Source organism: Oculina patagonica, chromosome 13, assembly GCF_052425735.1.
Source record: "Oculina patagonica isolate OP01 chromosome 13, crgOcupat, whole genome shotgun sequence".
NCBI classification, from domain to species: Eukaryota; Metazoa; Cnidaria; class Anthozoa; order Scleractinia; family Oculinidae; genus Oculina; species Oculina patagonica.
In genome coordinates, this window is record NC_135770.1 from 12,424,723 (window position 1) to 12,445,352 (window position 20,630).

Here is a 20,630-nt window from a genome sequence, read left to right on the forward strand (position 1 = left end):
TATTCCGGAATGAAAGTTTCGTTCTGGAATGACATTTTATTCTGGTATCATGTAAACACAGAACGAATTTCGTTCCGAGATGAAATCGCAACTCATGAAACCGCATACGGAGGCCACAGTTTGAATTCAGAGCGAAAAAAAACGTAATAGCATATACTGTTTAGCCCAAAGAAGCAGCTCTATGGTCAAATTACTCGTTAAAATTGCAGATACGGCCATTTATGGGCACAAAAACATGTTTGCGCGAAACATTCGCCACCTTGTTTTGATCTCGCGCGAAACATGCACCACCTTGTTTGATCTCGCGCGAAAACCTCGCACGTGAAAATGCCTTTGGTTGAACCGGTCGACTCTGTCATGTGAATGCAGTACGAACTTCATACCGGAACGAGTTTCGTTCCGGAATGAAAGGTCATTCCGGGATCATGTAAACAGGCCCTTAGTGATTATGTGTAACTAGCTCAGTCGACGACGATTAATCTTCAAAACGGGGTTTAGAGATGAAAACGCCAAACTAATGTCATCAAGTTCCCATCAAGCCTGTGCGTTAACGTCGGGCAGGTCTACTAAAGTGAACACTAAACAACTAATTTTCAAGTTATCACAATTCGCTATTCTTCAAAGAAACCAGTCGATCTATCGAGAAAGACGGATCGCCCAAGGGTAGACAGGGTAGTCAAAGCAACTATACGGCTAAATCCCTTTAATTGTTTTCATGCAGTATAAGAGGTTTGTTTGTCTTTTTTAAAGGAGAGAATGTGAATTTCAAACTTGCAGCCGTGTGAAAGCGTAAAAAAGAAAAATAGATTATAGTGAAAAGTGTAAAACCTATCACAGCCGGTTAAAATTACTCATGTAATTTATACGTTAGCCTGGCTACTGAATAGCAATTCATTAAATTTTCGTATATTCTGATCGCACTGATAATTTGCAGTGTTACGGAAAAAAATAATCTTAAAGTCTTTACCAATTCGTGTTAAGTCAACGTATTTTAATTTGCCAAGTTTCGTTTAAAGCACCTGATTTCATCAGTATACCAAACGTACTTAAATCGCATGCCCCGCAAGCATTTACTGCAAAGGAGCTTATTCATAACCCCGCCGCTCGACGATGAAAGACCATTTGTTTCCACGGTAAAGTGGCTCCCTTTATAACAAGGAAACTTGTTCAAGGCCAGTAATTAAAAGCCAAAATTTTTACAATTTCTGAAGCTTTGTTTCTACACGGGCTTTTTGGAAAATGTTTAGTTTGAAACCCTCAAGCTTCCCTTAGGTAAAAAAGAAAATTTTTATAATTAGATACACCTAATTGCAGTAACGTTGTCATAGCAAAAAGAAAAAAGAAAAAAGGTAAATAGGAATTAATTAGCGTAGTTTCATAACTGGTAGCATTTACAGAAAACTCACGAGTTTCTATCTGCACACTTCGAGTCCACTTTTTTATGCTGTAACAAGATAAATCGATTTATTCGTATTTTGAGGCATTTTGAGGCCATTTGTACGAATAAACTTCATGCATGCGCTTAATTAATTCCTATTTGACTTTTTCTTTTTTCTATGACAACCTTATTGCAATTAGGTGTATGTAAGGAAGGTAATATATAGATTTAGGCAAGCCTAAAAGCGGAGCTTCCCTTTAATTTATTTAATCTTTGCTGGAGATACAATGTTTTCATTTTGATAAATATGCGGTTAAAGCTTTTATGTATACACTAGCACTGGCCCATAGGTGCAAGACAAATATAAATCCATCATAATCTCGAGGCAGAACAACTAATGGACAAAAAATTAATTAAGAGTTTATTCTCTCCTTTCTAAAGAATAGTAAATAATTTTACGATCCTCTCATCGTTTTGCTTTAATACAACTCATGGCCTAAAAATTAATTAAGAGTTTATTGTCTGCTTTCTAAGAATAGAAAATAGCAGGCATATTCCCGTCTTGCTTTTCTTTCTGTATTTGTCTTAACATCGGCGTACTGAAAAGGGTTGCTCAGTCACGTACGCAAATTTAAAACTTATCTTTTATTTCTTACCGTGTGCAAAATTTAAACAAATTTAAACGTACACTAAATCATCTCTATTCAGTGTAATTATTCAGTGTAAAAGTGGACTACACTGAAGCAAAAAAAAAAAACAATGTTTGAACTACTTTAAAAAATATGAGTCAGTTTATATTTTTCACCTCGCGCTCGAGCCTGAGATGGGGTAAACATGTTATTCAGAGCAAGTTTAGTTTAAATAAATTTATTTTGTTCGAGCTTTTTGCTTTGTCGTCGTTTAGCACTTCGAAAAACGTCACTTATACTGTATGAATTTCTTCCGCCGAGAAAATGTAGTCTGAAAGTCGGAATAAACTCACAGCAATAAGAAATAATAACTCTCACGGCAAGGGATTAGAATTCGACTTTATTGACGGCCAAAGAAAATCAACTTACGTTACGGCAATAGATAATCGGTTAATCCATAGCAAATGAAACCAACTCAGGGGAACAAAAAAATGAACTGACATGTAAGCGTAAGCTTAAATGTACTACAAGTTACAGTTAATGCGACTTAAAGGGGCAAAGTATATTGCTTAAGTTAAGGAAAGATCTAAACTTTACCGACACAGAATCTATCGAAACTGCACTTAGAAAGTAAGCTTAAGTTTATAAACATCATGAAATTTTCTGTCATAAAATCAGGCTCAGCAATTCAGTACAGGTTGTTACCTTGCATCAGGTTCCTGTATCTTTCTTCAGCGGACTTGATGCATGCAGTGTTTAGCTTCGCTATTACTATTTGTCGTCTGTATGTTATTTTAAAAATAAGGAACCCATTCCCTTTGATCACGATGCGGATTGAATAACTGTCGTTTATATTGATTGGTGGTAGCTGTATTTATGATCGCTTTATGTAATGTAAACATTGTGTTAAGCAAAGGGAAACAGCCGAAGAAAGCTGTGTGACAAGAATCCGGCAGTCTTTCCTTCTAGGATCGTCCTGTCGACCTGCCAATGCAGTTGAGAAAAAATCGAAATATGCGATTCAAGCCAAGTCCATAATTCGCTCTATCCTATCATCAATATTAGTAAGAAATTGAAACACTGAAGCTCATCAAAAGACCAAACAATTCAAGCCTGCAACCCTTAATCAACAGTGCGAGGCAAATTATGTTATCGACGGGTTTAATCTGACGAGCAGAAAGCAGATAACTGCACACTGAAAAGAGTAGAAAATGAGAGGCAGACCGAAATTCAGTAATGATACTGCGCCTGCACAAGATAAATACTATCCCACAACTAGCACAAGTAAGAAAGCTGATTGTTTCGCTGAACATGAAAGTACGACTGCAAATATAAACATAAACGGTCTTTATGGTGGGTGATTACCGTCATAATTAAACTTTGGATTTTGTTACTTGTTATTGCATTTTGTTTTACAATAAGTTGCTTGTGTGTTTGAATTTTATGTTGGTTGTATCAATTTTCTGTCAGAATTCAGAAATTTTCGTCTAATCAAATTTTCGGATAGCTCTAAACTTTCTAGTAATTTGAATTTTTCAGGTTGTGCCAGTTTTCGGGAACTATTCCAATTTCTGGTGTCATGATTTTTTGCCAGTAGTTCGAATTTTGGGACACATTCAATTTTCTGCTAGTAGTTCGAATTTTCGGACACATTCAATTTTCTGCTAGTTCCCGGCGCCATATTGGAATAGTAACCGCGCAGACATGATAGCGAGGCTACCGGTGACCCGTGGCTGAGCGTGAAGAGAGATTACAGTGAGGATTCGGCAATTAGCCCGTGTTTTTTCGCGTTTTTCGGAACATAAGCGAAAGTTTTGATTCTAATAATACTCCTTCGTCATCTTCTAAGATGAATGGAAAATATTGGGCCGCTTTTGGCTGTAAAAAAGGCGAGTAAACTTCTCAGGGGCCATCAGTTGTTTTCGCTGCGTAACAAAACACAAGGAGATCCAGTGAAGAAATCGCATCCATGGTGTAATCTGATAAGACGCCAGCATGAGCATGGTGAGGACAATTTTCTTCGTCTTTAAAGCAATTTTTCTTTGCACTAATCATTACAAAAAAGGAAATATACACAGCTCTCCTGAGCAAGTCGTTGGGATCAGAAAAAAGGTTTTTAACATGCAATGTTTACAAAACTTTTGTTTTATACTTGCTTCTAATCACTGAAGTTGTTTGATAATATTTTATATCTAGGAAAGCCCTTCTGTTGACAAGTCTCCATTTAAATATATATCTCAATTCAGAAATTATTCCCAATTTTGCCTACGGTTTTTTTTATTTCTGTATTTATTTTGAGTCTGATATAAGCTTATTGTATTTTGATAAGATTTAAAAGAAATAGATTATTGATAACAAAGAGTTGCTTTTAGGTAAAGTTGTAAGCTTAGTTTAAATCCGTTTTCAATATTGTCTCATAGGTGAAAGCTATCCCAGTAAACATGGATTGTGAAATTATCACACAAGGAAGTCACTATTTAAAAGAAGGCACAGAGAAACATCTACTCAAGAAATAAAAATGCAAAAGAAAAGGGAAAACTTTTTTCTCATTAACCAGGAGTATTATTGCACCCTATTAAATCACCTGATGAAAAGTCTGATTGATCTGCAAAGAGAATAATGCATCATTGAATTTAAACTGGTTGAATTTCAGGCAAAGTTTGGTCTCAACCACATTACAGTCAGGGTAGTTTAATCGTCCATCAGTGATAACCCATCATTTTGGTATTATTTCTCCAGAAGAGGTTAAAAATCAACTTTTCTATCAGCTCTAGATGAGAGAATTTGGTCAAATTTACTGTTACATCTCCTTTTGTGTACATGTGTATGTATTGACCTGGTAAAGTTTTCGGGCTGTTCATTCTTTGACAGTAAAGGGTTAACCACCCATAAATCTTTTACACTGAAACCAGAAAGTATGTCAATACTTTAAACACTTTCTGAATGTTTATTATCTCAAATGGGGAGCTATAAAATTTAAGGTCCTGCATGTAGTATTGAAAATATTGATGTAATGTTTAAGATGAATGTATTGTTTAAATAAGACAGTAAAGAAAATTAAAATAAATAAAATCTTCATCATGAAGCTGGATGGAACTTTGCTAGATTAGCTGTAGTTCGGTGTCCATATGAAACTCTACCATCAATGGGGAAGAGGAATTTCTCTTGTTGTAACCTCCAGGTCAATCTGTAAAAGGTAAGGTAAAGTCTGTGTCCGAGCCAAGTGGCTCATACAGCTGGAGCTTATCCCGGTTTCCGTAGCATTAAGCGACTAGGTCTACTCCCCCCTGGATGGAATGCCAGCAGTAAATTCGCTGTTACCCATTTATACACCTGGGTGGAGAGAGGCACTGAGAGTAAAGTGTCTTGGCCAAGAACACAACGCAGCTCCCCCACCAGGACTCGAACCCGGGCCGTTCGACTGGGAGTCGAGTGCGCTAACCATTGGCCACCGCGTCTCCCACACCAGGTCAATGTGTAGGGGTGGAATTTGTTTTGTCTGAGAATGTGGTGTTAAAAAAAAAAAAAATTGAAAAAGCAAGCCTTTTCTCTCCAAAATAGACAATAAAATTCCTTTAAGGCCAGAATAAGGCAAGGACAAAGAACAAATACAGTTGTCCCTGGACATGTAAAGTATAGCAATGATTTTATCATTCCCTCAGGCAATTTTTGTAAATATAACTTTAGACTTGCAAGCATTATTGTCAGTTATACATGGTCCACATTTTGTGCATCTCATTATAATAATCCTTACCATACTGTTTGGGTTGGTAATACTTTTTTATAGTAACAGGAACTGTTAAATGGCTTTTTGAAACACCTTGATTCAACACTGCAAATGATTTATTTCAAAACTTAGTAGCTGATGCAGTCATTTCAACTATGAAAACATTTTTTATTCTTAAAAAATTGCCCTCTGCTTGTGTTATTTTCCATTTCTTGACTTGAATAGATGATTTTCTGAGCTTCTTTCAACTGGCAGACTCCTTTTAGAATGTTTCACAATCTATGTTGCTGGGATTTCTCTTTACCTATGAGATAATATTAAAACTTTATTTAAACCAAGCTTATAACTTCACCTAAAAGCAGCTCTAACCAATATAAAATAAACTGCCACACTCAGAAATAAAATAAAAAAGAAGTCTGCAAAATTGAGAATAATTCCTGATTTGGGATAACTATTTTACTGAAAACTTTCAAGAATTGGGCACTGTGTAATGTAAAGTATTATTAAACATCAACTTCAGTGATTGAGAGCAAGTAAACAAAAGTTTTGTAAACATTGCATGTTAAAAACCTTTCTTTCTGATCCCAACGACTTGCTCAGGAGAGCTGTGTATATTTCCTTTTTTGTAATGATTAGTGCAAAGAAAAATTGCTTTAAAGACGAAGAAAATTGTCCTCACCATGCTCATGCTGGCGTCTTATCAGATTACACCATGGATGCGATTTCTTCACTGGATCTCCTTGTGTTTTGTTACGCAGCGAAAACAACTGATGGCCCCTGAGAAGTTTACTCGCCTTTTTTACAGCCAAAAGCGGCCCAATATTTTCCATTCATCTTAGAAGATGACGAAGGAGTATTATTAGAATCAAAACTTTCGCTTATGTTCCGAAAAACGCGAAAAAACACGGGCTAATTGCCGAATCCTCACTGTAATCTCTCTTCACGCTCAGCCACGGGTCACCGGTAGCCTCGCTATCATGTCTGCGCGGTTACTATTCCAATATGGCGCCGGGAACTAGCAGAAAATTGAATGTGTCCGAAAATTCGAACTACTAGCAGAAAATTGAATGTGTCCGAAAATTCGAACTACTAGCAGAAAATTGAATGTGTCCGAAAATTCGAACTACTGGCAAAAAATCATGACACCAGAAATTGGAATAGTTCCCGAAAACTGGCACAACCTGAAAAATTCAAATTACTAGAAAGTTTAGAGCTATCCGAAAATTTGATTAGACGAAAATTTCTGAATTCTGACAGAAAATTGATACAACCAACATAAAATTCAAACACACAAGCAACTTATTGTAAAACAAAATGCAATAACAAGTAACAAAATCCAAAGTTTAATTATGACGGTAATCACCCACCATAGGTCTTGATCTTAAGTATTTTGCTGATGAGATTAGTTCATTCATGTCTCCTACCTTAGCTTTTTTTCTTAGCGTCTTAAAGTGAACAAAACTGCAGAAAATAAATACGGCGGCCAGTATTGCGGCATAAATTGGAATGAATGAACTTCACATTAAACCCAACTTACCTGGCCTCCTCTCTCAAACTAAGCTCATCTGATGAGTCTCATCTGAAATTGAAGACCTTGATTAAAGGCAATTGATATGTAAAATATGCAGACATACTGGCTTTTTATTGGCCATGTTGACACTCGAGTCCGGTGATTGATTTAATCGGAATTGCAATTTGCAATTTAATTACAAAACACCAATTTTAATCAATTTGTATTGCCTGGAAGTGATTGTTGGCATATAACGAAAATAGATTACACTGCCCCATGCAGTTACTATTAAAGAAAACAATTTTTCTCGTGATATCATAGGTGACAAATTACTCCTTAATTTTGGCGCGAGATTTTAACGTTAATTTATAATTTCACGTGTGAAATTATAAAATTGCCATGGCAACGTAGTTAGCGGCAAGATGGCGTCCGGGATAAAAGATGTTTTAAAGCTTAAACTTTGTATATTTTCGCTTGAATTTAATCTTAGCCAGCTATATTTGAAACTTTTTGTCAACAGCAGAAAGGAGTCTAGGAGACTAAAAAACTTGCGGACTTAAGCAAAATGTATGCTTTCAACTTTTCACGCTCGGAGTTCGCGATGCAGTATACCAGTCAAAAACCTAAGATTCCAAGCGTAATTTGTCACCTATGATATTAATATGAAATCAAATGTTATACTCGTGAAATTAGGAAATAATTTCACTTGCATTTTGTCAAAATTCTTAACAAAATGCGCGTGAAATTATTTCCTAATTTCACTCGTCACCATTTGATTACCCATACTAATCAGTTTTAAATAACAATTTCAATTTTTACATGTTCTGAGACAGAGCAGTGTTTTGATACAGTAACAGTCTACAAAAGCTATTCAATTAGAACTTTGCAATAAGTTATATTCTGCAACTACACTAAAATGCTGATGCTTACGAGCGAAATTAAATAAATTGTCCACCACGAGGGGCTGTAAAATCGAAAAAAAGACTATGTTTTCACCGTTATATTTCTTAACCAAAATCCTTTCCTTTATTCGCATCCTGAACTCCCGCAGAAATACGGGATCTTCCTTTGAAGGTTGAAGCAGTTGAAAAGAAAAGAGAACAAATTAAAAATTCAATTGCATAATTTTTTTTTTTGCTTATTGCTTCGTTGTTATTTCTTAGTGATTTTTATGAGGATCACTTGTTTTTCGCACATTTTTCGAGTCATTAAACTTCTTTACCTTCTACAGTTGACTTTCGTTATAGCGGACACGCTCGGTGCGTCGTTTAGTGTCCGTTATAGCGAGATGCCTGTAATAGCGGGAGTCATTTCCAGTCAAACCGCTCTCGCCGGGGATCTAGATTTTGTCCGTAATAGCGAGTGTCCGCTATAGCGGGGTGTCCGCAAGGCGAGAGTTGACTGTATCTTACGGATAATGTAATAACAAATGAATTAAGTTTCAAAAGTTGACAAGCAACAGTACTAGTCTGAAATTTCCATATTTAATTTCGGTTTTTATGTACATTTCGAATTAAAACAGGATTGAATGAGTTTTGCTTTCTTAAAGTTGTAAACACTGACATTAGCAAAGATTCGCCTATACAGGTCTGTAAGTGTATAACTAGTGTTGTCCGCATGATAGTTCATAAAATGTTCTTTCATACAAAATCAATTCTGTGTTATTTACAGCTTCACTCCGTAGCTGAATTAAGTTCCGATAAGGCGTGTTTTTATTTTTTCCGCCTTTTTTTCCAACCTTCACATTGTTCGAGTCACTTACCCATCAAATGCATGCAGCCAGTTTACATTTGAGAAGCTTGCAGCCTGATTGATATAACTTGATATCACTTGCTGGGTAGCACTGCGCCCAACTTTTTCATCTCCTGGTGCTCCTTTTTTTCACCACAACCCCTTGAGGTACGTGATATTATGGTGCACTGAGACCACCCTTGCCTGTCCAGGCTGGTCCACTAGTCCGCTTAGTCACAGCTTAGGCTCGTGCCAGGCTGGAACACCAGCAGCACCCTGATTAGTTGAACACTAACTGCATCCTGTATCCAGTCTCTTTTATGTTCCACCACACAGAGGAAAAGGATTCACAAAAGGAAAAGGATTCTCAAAGGAATCATTGACTGCATTGACATTGGTTGTTACAACCCCCCGCCTTTTTTTGTATTTGTCTTTTACACAATGGATTACCTCTTTCGTGTAATTCGCGATTTTCTCCCACGCGCTACTTTACTACGCATGCTTCTTGCCGGTAACGCGCATGCGCAATCTTCGCCACACTTTGCATTATGTTACGATAGCTGCCTCGTCCCCAGTCGCTCGCGATCGTTGGGAGAAATGTCAGTTAATCATTGAGGAAAGCGAGGGCGAAGGGATACACGGGAAGGCATCACCCACCGCTCACTCTTCGCGCTAGCTCCCAATCCCCCTACTCGCGCTTCGCGCTCGCTCAAAATCCCTGCCTCTCTCCAAAACCCGCGCGGCCTTGGAAAAGCCTGTGGAGGAGGCAGTTACGATAGCATGTTAAAAAGTTCCGATCGTGTTCTTTTTTGAACAACAGCCATGTCCTCGATGTAGGCGGATTCTCGTCATGATACACAGACGCTGGCTGGCCGGGCTTGCACAGGCAATCCACTTTTGCGTTGCAAATAAGTTTCAATCACAAGTTAGTGAGTTGCGACCGCAAGTAAAAGGAAAAAAAAACAAAAGGAGTGCTAGTCAATAGTAAAGGCTTTTTTTAAATCACCAAATTTTACTTGTGTCATTTATTATTTAATCGTCCAAATTAGCGGATATCTTCATTGAATTTAGGTTCCATGTTTTAAGCACCACATATGATAATTAGTCCATGACATTTCAATCGGCGGCTTTAATATTCTAAAATATATTTTTAATATTCTTAAATCATTTTTTTAGTGATTTAAATACAATGGATATACGGACAGTTTGGAAACATTTTCATTATCTAAGCTTGAATGAGAAAAGGAACCGATCGAGATACCACACAAAAAATTCATGAGGCGTTGACAACATGCAATCTTGGGGGGGGGGGGGTGTTTACATGATACCGGCGCGACTTTCATTCCGGTGCGAGATGAGAGTCATACCGCATTTACGTAAGCCGTTTTTACTGGGGTATGAGTTTAATACTGCCGTTAAAAGAAATATGAAGCGAAACAGTCATCAGCTGAGTTATACCACGTTTACATGACACCGGAATGAAAATCTCGCTCCGATACCAAAACTGGAGTGAATTCACGCCGGAATGACTCGCTGGTATCGTGTAAACAAACCCCAGAGCCACAACAGGGACCCGGGGTGAACTCGCACCGATATGAAAGTCGCCCCGGTATCATGTAATCACCCACGTAATTGAATCAAAGTTTTTTCCGACTGATACGTTGTCTTGTCATGTTTGTCACCGCAGTGTGTTTTTTATTTTTATTGAAGTTAAAATGGCCTAAGAATAGGAATGTCTTAGATTAAAAGGTATTTAGATTTCGTATTCTTTAAGTTGCACCCACAACAGAAGCAACTGGCTGCATTGCGAATTATTTGAAGTGAAGTTGAGAATGGCATGTGCCTTTTTTTTCGGTCGAAGATAAACCAGATTCAAGACTGAGGATCCTACCTTGTGCGGTAACCCAAGGACTTAGCGAGGGGAGGGGTCCTGGGGTGCCCGTGACGCCCCCTTTATGAGGTATATAGTTTTTTAACAATATTCAAATTCACTGTTGAAAATGCGCGAATCCAAATTTCCTTGTTTCGGGTGACAATCTTAGACCATACGTGAAAATTTTATAATAAATAAGAGTACATGCGTCAGTAGAAACACGCTTGTGAAAAATATTTCGGCGTGCACCCACGTGCACGACAGTAAACACGATTAAAGTTGTTGGCCTAACGCCTTATTTTTATTTTATTTATTTAATAAATACAAAACGCAATATTAGCCCCAGTTGTAGTTTAGTCAATTAGGTCTAAAACCTGTCTGAACGTAACCGCATTTGTCCCTAAAGCACTATTTTTGTCTGTTCAGTTTGCGTGACGCCCAGAATCGCGTTTGAAATGCATTACAAATTAAGTTAACTGGTAAATGGAGCAAGAAATTAGAAATGAATTTAAAAAAAAAAAGGCAATCAAAAATTATCGCAGGATAAACGAAAGTAAATTGAAAATTCAAAATGACCTTTATCTTTGGCCAATATGAGCGTATCATGATCGATTTTTCTTCATTTTCGAAATTGACACATTATTGAGCTGTCAATTTTCCTGATATGTTTCCAAAGGTATCGTCCTTTTAACATTACGTCATAAACAACGATAAACATATGGTTGCTTTGAGAATTCTTTGAAGTTTGGAATGGCATGTACCTTTCCTCTTTTGGTCGGTGGGAAATGCGGACCCGATTCGAGATCAAGGCTCGGATCCTGTCAGGTTGTGCCTCTTGGATCCTGCCATTCTCGACCCCAGAGCTATTGTCTTTTGCACGTGACTGACGGCGACAAAAGCTCTGGGAAACTCCACGCAAGCGTAGCCAAAATCTGGCTACGATGACTCTATTGCGCACACTCCATTTTCCAGAGACAAAAAACGGCTCTTGCAGCGATTACTAGCAGTAGCATTTTGTTGAAAAATTCAGCAAAAATTAATGTTAAGGGTTTAGCTCGTGTAAGGCTCCAGTTAAGTCAAAATCAACAAGGTAGTTCTTCTAAATGTATATTTAATTTTAAAATGTTCAACAACTGAATAATTAAAAAAGTCATTCGACCGTTACATTCATTTATGCAAATTCAGGTCGTGTCGCGAAATTGTAATTAGTGCTGTTTTTGGACGATTCTCTGTTGTTAAACATCGTTATACATTAAACATGCTTATTTAAGTGAAAAAGAATTGCTCCAAGACTGTTGATGTCGTCTCCAAACAGAAATACATCCAAAAACAACGCATATTACGATTGCGTGCACAATCTTTTATTTGCTTAAAGCACAGACATTCAATTCCCCAGGGGCCAGGACAACCATCCCGACGCACGTTCAAATTTTGGCGCGTTACAGATCGACCAATCAGAAGTGTTTTCATTGTTTCAACGAACTTCAAATGAGAATAGGCTCTGTTCCAGGGTTGCCCAGAGCTCTTCTCGCCGTCAGTCATGCGCAAAAGAGAAGAGCTCTGGGGTCGAGAATGGGATCCTGCAGAAAGGACATAAGAAGCCATAAAAAGTTGTTGAAGTTTAGTGGGTGTGATACCGAAATCCAGCTTATTCTAGCGAGGAGTGCCTGTTTTCGAACGCCAGAAAATATACAGGAAATGACAATCTGTCCTCTTCACCGCGAACGCTTGGGCATTGACTGTCGAAGGTCGATCAGACTATGCAGAGTACCAGAGCAAGTGGCAGACGGTCACAGTGAAAAATCTACGAAGAATGCAGAGCGGGGATGTAACTTGTTCCAGTCAAAACTTATTTTGGTAATTACATAGTTTGTGTTAGTAAGAGTCATACAACGAAGGTATGCAGTTCTAAACATTTTAACATCAGGTAATAAAATGCTTGTGGAGTTTTGCGTCGCGATCGGTGAACTTGATCGGTGAAGTTCTCCCTTAAAAGTTGTTTTATCATTTAATTTAATTATGTTTGCGATTTAGACAGAATTTAATTTTAGTCCCCGAGGCCATGGCCTCGTTGGGTAATTTTCTTAAAAAATATTAACGGCAAAAATCTCGTGATTGACATTTTCGTTAAGAAACGGAGGTATTGCAGGTCCGTAGGCTGGGGGTGGGGTTCGGGGGTTCGGACGACCTCCCCCCCCCCCCCACTGACTGAAAATGTCCGGTCCGCGGAATGATACTGCATAATGTCCGCTTAAAAGAATTTTCACTGCATGATGTTATTTGTATTTATTTTCAACAAAAATAACATAATAAACTAGTAAACCTTTCACCTGTATTTCCCTCTTTTTCGGTTTTTAGACTAGAACCAAAGGCAGATCGTGACACAAATGCATCTCATATTGATTCCACTGATTTGAATATATATTGCGTCCCGTTTAACAAATTTCAACAAGTTCAGAGAATACGGAAGGGTAGGGTAGTATGCAAAAGTCTCATTTTTAAAGCCATCAACATCCAACATCTGCATGTTGTGGCAACTAAATGCGAGCATCGATGGGGAAAGTCGCTTGTCTAACCTTGCTCTTGCATGCATCCATTAATATATAGATTTAGGCAAGCCTAAAAGCGGAGCTCCCCAGTTAATTATTTTGCACTTTATTGAAACCTGAATTCAAGCCATTGTACAATTTTAAGGCTAAGAATATAATATTCGTTTTATTTTTTTTTTATAAATTTTAATATTGTTACTTACTTTTTTTTACCGTGTCCCGGGGGGGGGGGGGAGAGGTACTCCCTAAAATTTACTCAAGGGGTGTGCCACTGAGTCGCTGAGACTCTGGACCTGTTCCAGAGAAAAACGGCTCAATTTGCGACCCTGTTCCAGACAAACAGTGCAAAATAGGTACCCTGTTCCAGACAATATCCACAATGAAAAATATATGAAGATAGATATAAAAACACTAGCGTACATCACAAAGCGCTCACTTGACTTTGTCTGTGGCTTGGAGAAAAACCAATGAGAGGAGCGGATTTTCATAGCTAAACTTGATAGTGTTCCACAGTCAAAAGAGTGATTTGTATACCCTGTTTCAGAGTCAGAGAGGCAAAAGGCACACCCTGTTGAGCAGCACATACCCGTATAGCCCTTATATGGGAGTACCGTATACAGCAACACCAAATAAGCCGAGAACAAACAAAATCAATCAAAACGTTTTAATTCCACCGACAGCATTATGATCCAGAAGTCTGGATGGGAAATTATGCTGCAAAACGGGTAATTATGTAACCTTCGAAGATAAGGAGGGGGTAGTAGGGCTGCATGTTGGGGTAGATAGGCATATCACGTGGTAAATTAGCAAAGCACTTAACATTTAGAGTATATAGGAAATAATATACATCTACATTAAGAATATGGTTAATTTTCTTTTTTTCATTCATTCATTTGTTTTTATTTTCACTATTTGCCTATATTTTAATTTTGAATGGAAATGGCAGAGGTCATACATGTAGCAAAGGGTTTACAGCATATTGCCATAAGCTAATGCCAAGCAAACCGGAGTGAAAGCTAACCACAAGCAAACTAGAGTGAAAGCTAATCCCAAGCACACCGGATGAATAAAGCTAACTGCGAGCAAACAGGGGTGAACCTAACTACAAGCAAACCGGAGTGAAACTAACTGGAAGCAAAGAAGGGACATTCTGTAACCCCATCCCACCCCCCTCGCCCCCCCCCCCCAAAAAAAAGGATGATAGCACCTTTTTTACTTTTACATGTCTTTTTGAGTCCCCTTCCTCTTAAGGGGTTTCACTTCACTTACAGAAATAAAAAAAAAACAAAAATTCTGGGAAGATAGAATATTGTTTGTGTGTCTCAAACTCAGTTTTGTTCTTTGATTACGCAGAAAAAATAGAATCATGTTTGCTTGTGTATAAAACTATGCAAGAAAAAAAGCATCAATACTTTGACTGCTCTTTTAAAAATTTGTATGCTTTATTGTACACATTTTTGTGGAGTCATGTTGCCCATTCGTCATGAAGTTCACAAAGTAAGCAAATGAGTCACAATTTGGTTGCTTCATGGTACCTAATGGATACTGCAAATTTAATCTGGCTTTAGAATATTTCACTAATTTTAACATTATAGCTGTTCTTATAAATTGTACGCAGCATACAACACATAAGAATGAAATTGGTATTGCATATTGCTTGCAATCACGATTTTAACCTCTATACTTAAGAATTACACCAGTTTCAGCATTACCAATCCAAATTCAAATTATTACATTGCTTTTTACCTCCACTACCTCCCCCAAGGTCAACCAAAGATCTTATGATATACAGTAATTAGACAACTACATGTAAGTCCTGTGTAGTCGAGGGCTCAAAATATTTGGACACTTACAGGTCATGTTAACCGGCCAAAGAGATTTTAGCTTGGTCACATGTGGTTTCTTACCAGCCAAAACATTGAAAATAGCAATTTTAAACTCCCATTCATTTCTGCTGTTACTGTTTTGGCTGCATAAATTATTCTTAAAAAGATCACTTCATAATGCCCTTGTTACATCTAAAAAGATGTGAAAGAGACAGGTCAATCAAGAAGTTGTTTTCTGAAGTACACTGTAAATACGTTAACATTTAAAATATAAACTTTGCTCATTTGCAGCTTTTCTTGATTTCAATTTACATGTAATTTACTAGTCTCTTGAAAATGGCATCATGAAGACACCCAAACATCAAGCTGGATAATCTTAATCCTTCCTGTTTTCTTTTGATGTCCTTGTCCACATTCTGTTTTTGTGTCTGTGGCTCTGCAAATTCTGAAATTCATGTTAACCCTGAAAAAAGTCAAATGCCACAGATTAAATTAAAATTGATTAATTGGTATGAAAATCAATAATTTATAAAACAAAACACTTAACGCAAGCTTGTATAAAGTGAAGCAAAACTACTGGATGCGAAAGGATACCTTATATATTTAACAGAGATGTATCAGCACAGACTATTTTTTTTACTGATAACTGCGAAGTCAACTACAGAAAAAAAAACCGGTAACTCGAACTCGGATAACTCGAACAACCTTGCTAACTCAAACTCACTTCCATTTCCCTTGGATTTGACCCCACTTTTCAGTCATTTTTACTCGGTTAAATTCGAACTCGGATAACTCGAAAACCCCGCTAACTCGAACTAAATTTTGTTTCCCTTGAACAAAATTTGGGTCAAACTTTTTACGCTGATAACTCGAATTCCAGAACTTGCAACTCGCAACGGTTGCCCATTGATTATAGCAATGAACAGATCATGTATTTGACAGTCATTTTCCACTCTTAACAAAAGAATGTGTGGTCGCTTTAGAGTTTCTGGCAAGATAAGTTCAATTTGCACAGTACTGTATACTGAAGTGCTTAAAAATCAGTAAACTATCAATTATTAACTTGGCAAATAAAATATTCAATCAACCCCGCTAACTCGAAAAACCCCGCTAACTCGAACTCATTTTCGTTTCCCTTCAGAGTTCGAGTTAGCAGGGTTCTACTGTAAATATTTCAGGACCTGAACAATCGATGAAAATCGATGATCGGAAAATCAATCGATCAATCGATGACAATCGATTAATTACTGTTGATTGGCATCGATTGGCATCGGCCAATCGATGATCAATCGATAATCACACTTTGGTGGTCGCGAACTTCATCGATTGCCATCGATTGGCATTAAACACACAATCAATCCGAAGCATGAAGTAAATACTTACATATGTTGTTTTGTAAAAAAAAATAATAAAGCTCCTTTCCATTGAGATGAAGTTTACATCATAAGCTTTAATGTTTCTGTTTTTCATTCGAGTTTCCTACTGTTTGCTAGCGCTAGAATTCCAAAGACACTTCGTTATTCGTGACCGAGTCAAAAATGGCGGACGTGACAGGCGAAACTCATCACCAGACTCCCACTGTTGTCTCGTTTTCGTTCCGACGTACGGACGACGTATTTTTGAGTTCTCTCTGCTACTGTTTGATTTGAAATATTTCGGACGAGCGAGAAAATGTTTATGGACTACAAGACAGAGTTTTAGAAAAATTACATTGTACTTAGACAGCGAGGAATTCTGTAAGTTGCGATTTCTATTTACTTTGCCAGGAGTTGGTTCGAAAGCAAACCAGACCGAAAAGCGTACGCTTCGTTGATGGAGGCGAATAAGACTTAAGCTCAAAACGTTTGTTTTAAATAATTATTGCCTTATTACTGTTAAGTTAGTAAGTTTCTCGTTGTATTGACATTTTTTGGAAAGGTTATCATTGTTGTTGCTAATAAAATATAACATACAAGAGAGACCGTGTGTTTTAAAGTAAACATATTTATCAAATACTAGTCAAATAAAAAACGATGGCAGTTAAATGATCGATTGAATTGGTAATCGATGATATTGATAATCGATGAAAATCGATGTTAGTTAATTGATCGATTGTCATCGATTATCGATGAAATTGATAATCGATGACAATCGATAATCACAAAAACTTTAGCGATCGATTGTTCATCGATTATCAATATCAATCGATTAATTGATATCGATTGTCATCGATTGTTATCGATTGCCATCGATTATCGATTCCATCGATTGTTCAGGTCCTGATATTTTAATAAACTCAAAGCATCACTGCAAACCCTTACACTCCCTCTTTAAAAGGTTTGACCTTTAAATACTCCCCCTCCCCTCTACCCCTATATATACATGTACATGCATAGGAAAAACATTGCCACATCTTAAAAGCTTTTTTCTTAACAGTAATACTAAGATTTTTAAAGATACACATTTAATTAATAATAAGTTTGCATGCACAGCTGCATACAGTGTCTAAAATGGCATGAATTTACTCACAAAGATTCCAGTTTTCCAGTAGTCATTAACCTTTGTTGTGTGCATTTTCCAAATTCCACAACAAGATTGTGATTTTTTTTATGACAAATATAACATTTACTGTTGACATTCTGAATGAAACCAGCAAAACAGACCTCAAAATCTCAAAATTGTTGACATTGTTATGTAATCCACATGAACGCTCAATAGTGAACAGAACTACATGACAAGTGGATTATTTAATATATTTGGGAACGAAAGAGCTAAGTAATGAAGCTGAAGTTTATTTACTCTGACTAAATGAACAGTAATTTTACCTCCATCATGAATATCAATAAACTGCATACACTGAATCGATCTATTTCACTCGGAGTTAACGAAATTCCAGGTGCTTCGTGCAAACTGACATCACTTTCATTCTCATCTCAGCTGCTCTTCCAGCACTGTAAAACAAAATAATCATATCACAAGCATTTAAAAATCGTAAGCTTAATTTTCTTCGAGATGTGTTGAAGTGATATTCTTTGTGAATTCGTTCCTCGAAGGCCCAACAATTATTTGTTTACATAATCAAATCCTCCTATTTGATCAGTAAAACCTGGTAAAACTGAATTTTAAGGAATAGTATTTTTCAACATTGTTCATGTCACAAGCAAATGCTTAGTGGCGAAAGCAAGTAAAATGTGCCGTCAATATAAGCTTACTTTGCGTATAAAGTAAGCTTAAGACAAAACGTAGAGATATTAAATGACGGAAACACTGCAGTTTTGTACTCACCAGTTGGCCGCAGTAGGTACACTCGTCTGCTCGTTTTATCTCCGTTCCCTTGTTCTCCGCTATTTCTTTGCCTGTTTCCTCGGCACCTCTCTTGCTATTTTAGTCGCTTTTCTTCGCTACTTTGCTACCAGGTTCGACAGGCGCTTTGCTATACTTTTTCGCCTGCTTTCTGTCCGGGTTTTCTGGATCTCTCGCGATCTCTTTCCCGTCGCAAATCGCTTAAACCCTGTTTCCTCGAAGTTAAGTTTACCCTGCTCTCGTTTGTAGTCATCGGCATAACAAGGAGCCAAAATAAATGTGTTTGTCTCAAGTTCTAACTTTCAGACTAGCTGTTTAGACCTCACACTTTTTTTTCCTCACACTGCAAAATTATTTCGCGCCAGTACTGCGCGAGTTGTCAAGACCTTTCAAGATCCCGGATGTGCGCAACACCGTACGTACGTTTGTACGCCGCCGTACGCGCCCGCGAGGCATGCCGCTAGCCATGATGACCATGAAAACTCGGATGCAGAGGTTTCCTATTTTATTTCATGTGTTTTTTTTTTTTTTTTCATGTGTTTTTTTTATGGGTATGGTGCTCCGCTCTGCGGCCCTTACGGGCCGCTAAGGAGCTCCGCTATGAAGCCACTGTGAACCTTGACGCCAAAGTAAGCTGTTGGGCTCACTTACACCCCGGAGACAACAACCTCTGATACGAAACGGTGGTAATGGCGTTGCCAGCCTATAAGCTAGTACTCTAGGGCATACAAATATTTCAGCATCGTATTTTTTCAGTTCAAGCTGGAGCTTTTTTCAAGATAAAATGAAAAGCAATATTTACTGGTAACGGATCACATATCTCTACCCTTTCGCGATGAGATCAAGGCTCATCGCGCAAGTGAAAACTCCGGACCAATGCTAACATTTACAATGATATGTGACGTTAAAGAAAAGCTCAGTATAGGAGTAAGCAAAAATAAGTGCAATCCTCTAGTGAAATCTTAGATTTTATGTGCTGCCAAAATACAAGTAAAATCAGCATAAAGTAAAAAAGAAGGCCTTTTCAAGGGTCGTTATCTAGAAAAAAAAACATGGAAGCATACCCCCTGCTGAATCCTCGAAAACGGCGGCCCAGGTTACATATACGGGCCAGTTGACCAAGTCTTCAACTCTTCAAAAAGCTGGCTTTCTAACGCCCCTGATAGCATTTCGTGTGCACTGGTAAAGTGAATAAAGAGAAAAAAGTACTAAGCAAATGTTCGGTCTACAACTGTTTGGTCCGCTTCGAGAGAAAATGAACCTACCCGGGCAAAAACCAGGCTACGGGCCTGTATTGATGTTTTCGTGTAAAACCTTCAAGTTTGATCAAATACAACCCGCGACTTTTTGTCGCGCCGACATGTGAAATCAACATCTTATATATTTCTGTCTTTTCCAAAAGTTTTGCTTTCAAAAAAACTGAACTGAAGTTATTCGTGAACTAGCAAGCGAATTTTGTTTTCAATTCACCGTAAAAAATTCCTCAATTTTTTTTTTAAAAAATGGAGGTTATTTTCGTCAGAGAACCTTTTATTCGCAAAGCAGAAGTAATGTTTACAAATGCGATTGCGAGCGAGATGATTGTTAAGCCGAAGGATTTTGTGCAGCATTAGCAAGCATTAATGAGTGCGGTCCGTTTCAGAAATGATAACAACGGGTTTTTGTACAGTCTGCTAAGCTATCATTATTTATTTTATTTTTAAGTTCTCTAAATAATTTTTATCGTCCCCCGCGCTACGCCGCATTGTAGACTTTTTCAAACCCGTTGTTTGTTGTTGCCGGCGCGTGACACGCAAAACGGTGGCATTTTAGAATCGACCAAGCAGCAAGTTACTTTAGTCCCAGGGACTTCATCGACCTTCCCAAAACAAAACAAAAAGCTTCACATGTATCAAAGCGTTTGCGCTTTTCAGATTCTCCGGGAATATGCCACACGCACGTTCTCGCCAATGCAAACTTCTTGGCATGACAATGTAAAGAAACAAGGAAAAATAACAGCAATGACTTACCCCAATCGTCCGCCACCTTTTGAGGTTGACGACAGTCAGTACCAATCCCTTATTTAGAGCTGAGTTTGGTAAGGTCTCCTATCATTCATTTCAAATTCTTTCTTTCTTTCTTTCTT

General features: G+C 37.7%; 2 long non-coding RNA genes across 3 annotated transcripts; both read right to left on the minus strand.

Annotated features, from left to right (window-relative positions):
* Positions 1–5,832: 5,832 nt before the first annotated feature.
* On the minus strand, positions 5,833–6,815 carry LOC144634406 (uncharacterized). Its single transcript, XR_013567195.1, has 2 exons — positions 6,414–6,815; positions 5,833–6,038 (listed from the first exon to the last, which is right to left on the minus strand). It is a non-coding gene; the product is annotated as an uncharacterized LOC144634406 (long non-coding RNA).
* A 7,232-nt stretch (positions 6,816–14,047) lies between these two features.
* Positions 14,048–19,050, minus strand: LOC144637328 (uncharacterized). 2 transcript variants are annotated; one of them, XR_013567710.1, is made up of 3 exons: positions 18,488–19,050; positions 18,028–18,153; positions 14,048–15,686 (listed from the first exon to the last, which is right to left on the minus strand). It is a non-coding gene; the product is annotated as an uncharacterized LOC144637328 (long non-coding RNA). The 2 variants fall into 2 exon arrangements; XR_013567711.1 differs by lacking the exons at positions 18,028–18,153; positions 18,488–19,050 and adding an exon at positions 16,607–18,019.
* Between the last annotated feature and the right edge of the window lie 1,580 nt (positions 19,051–20,630).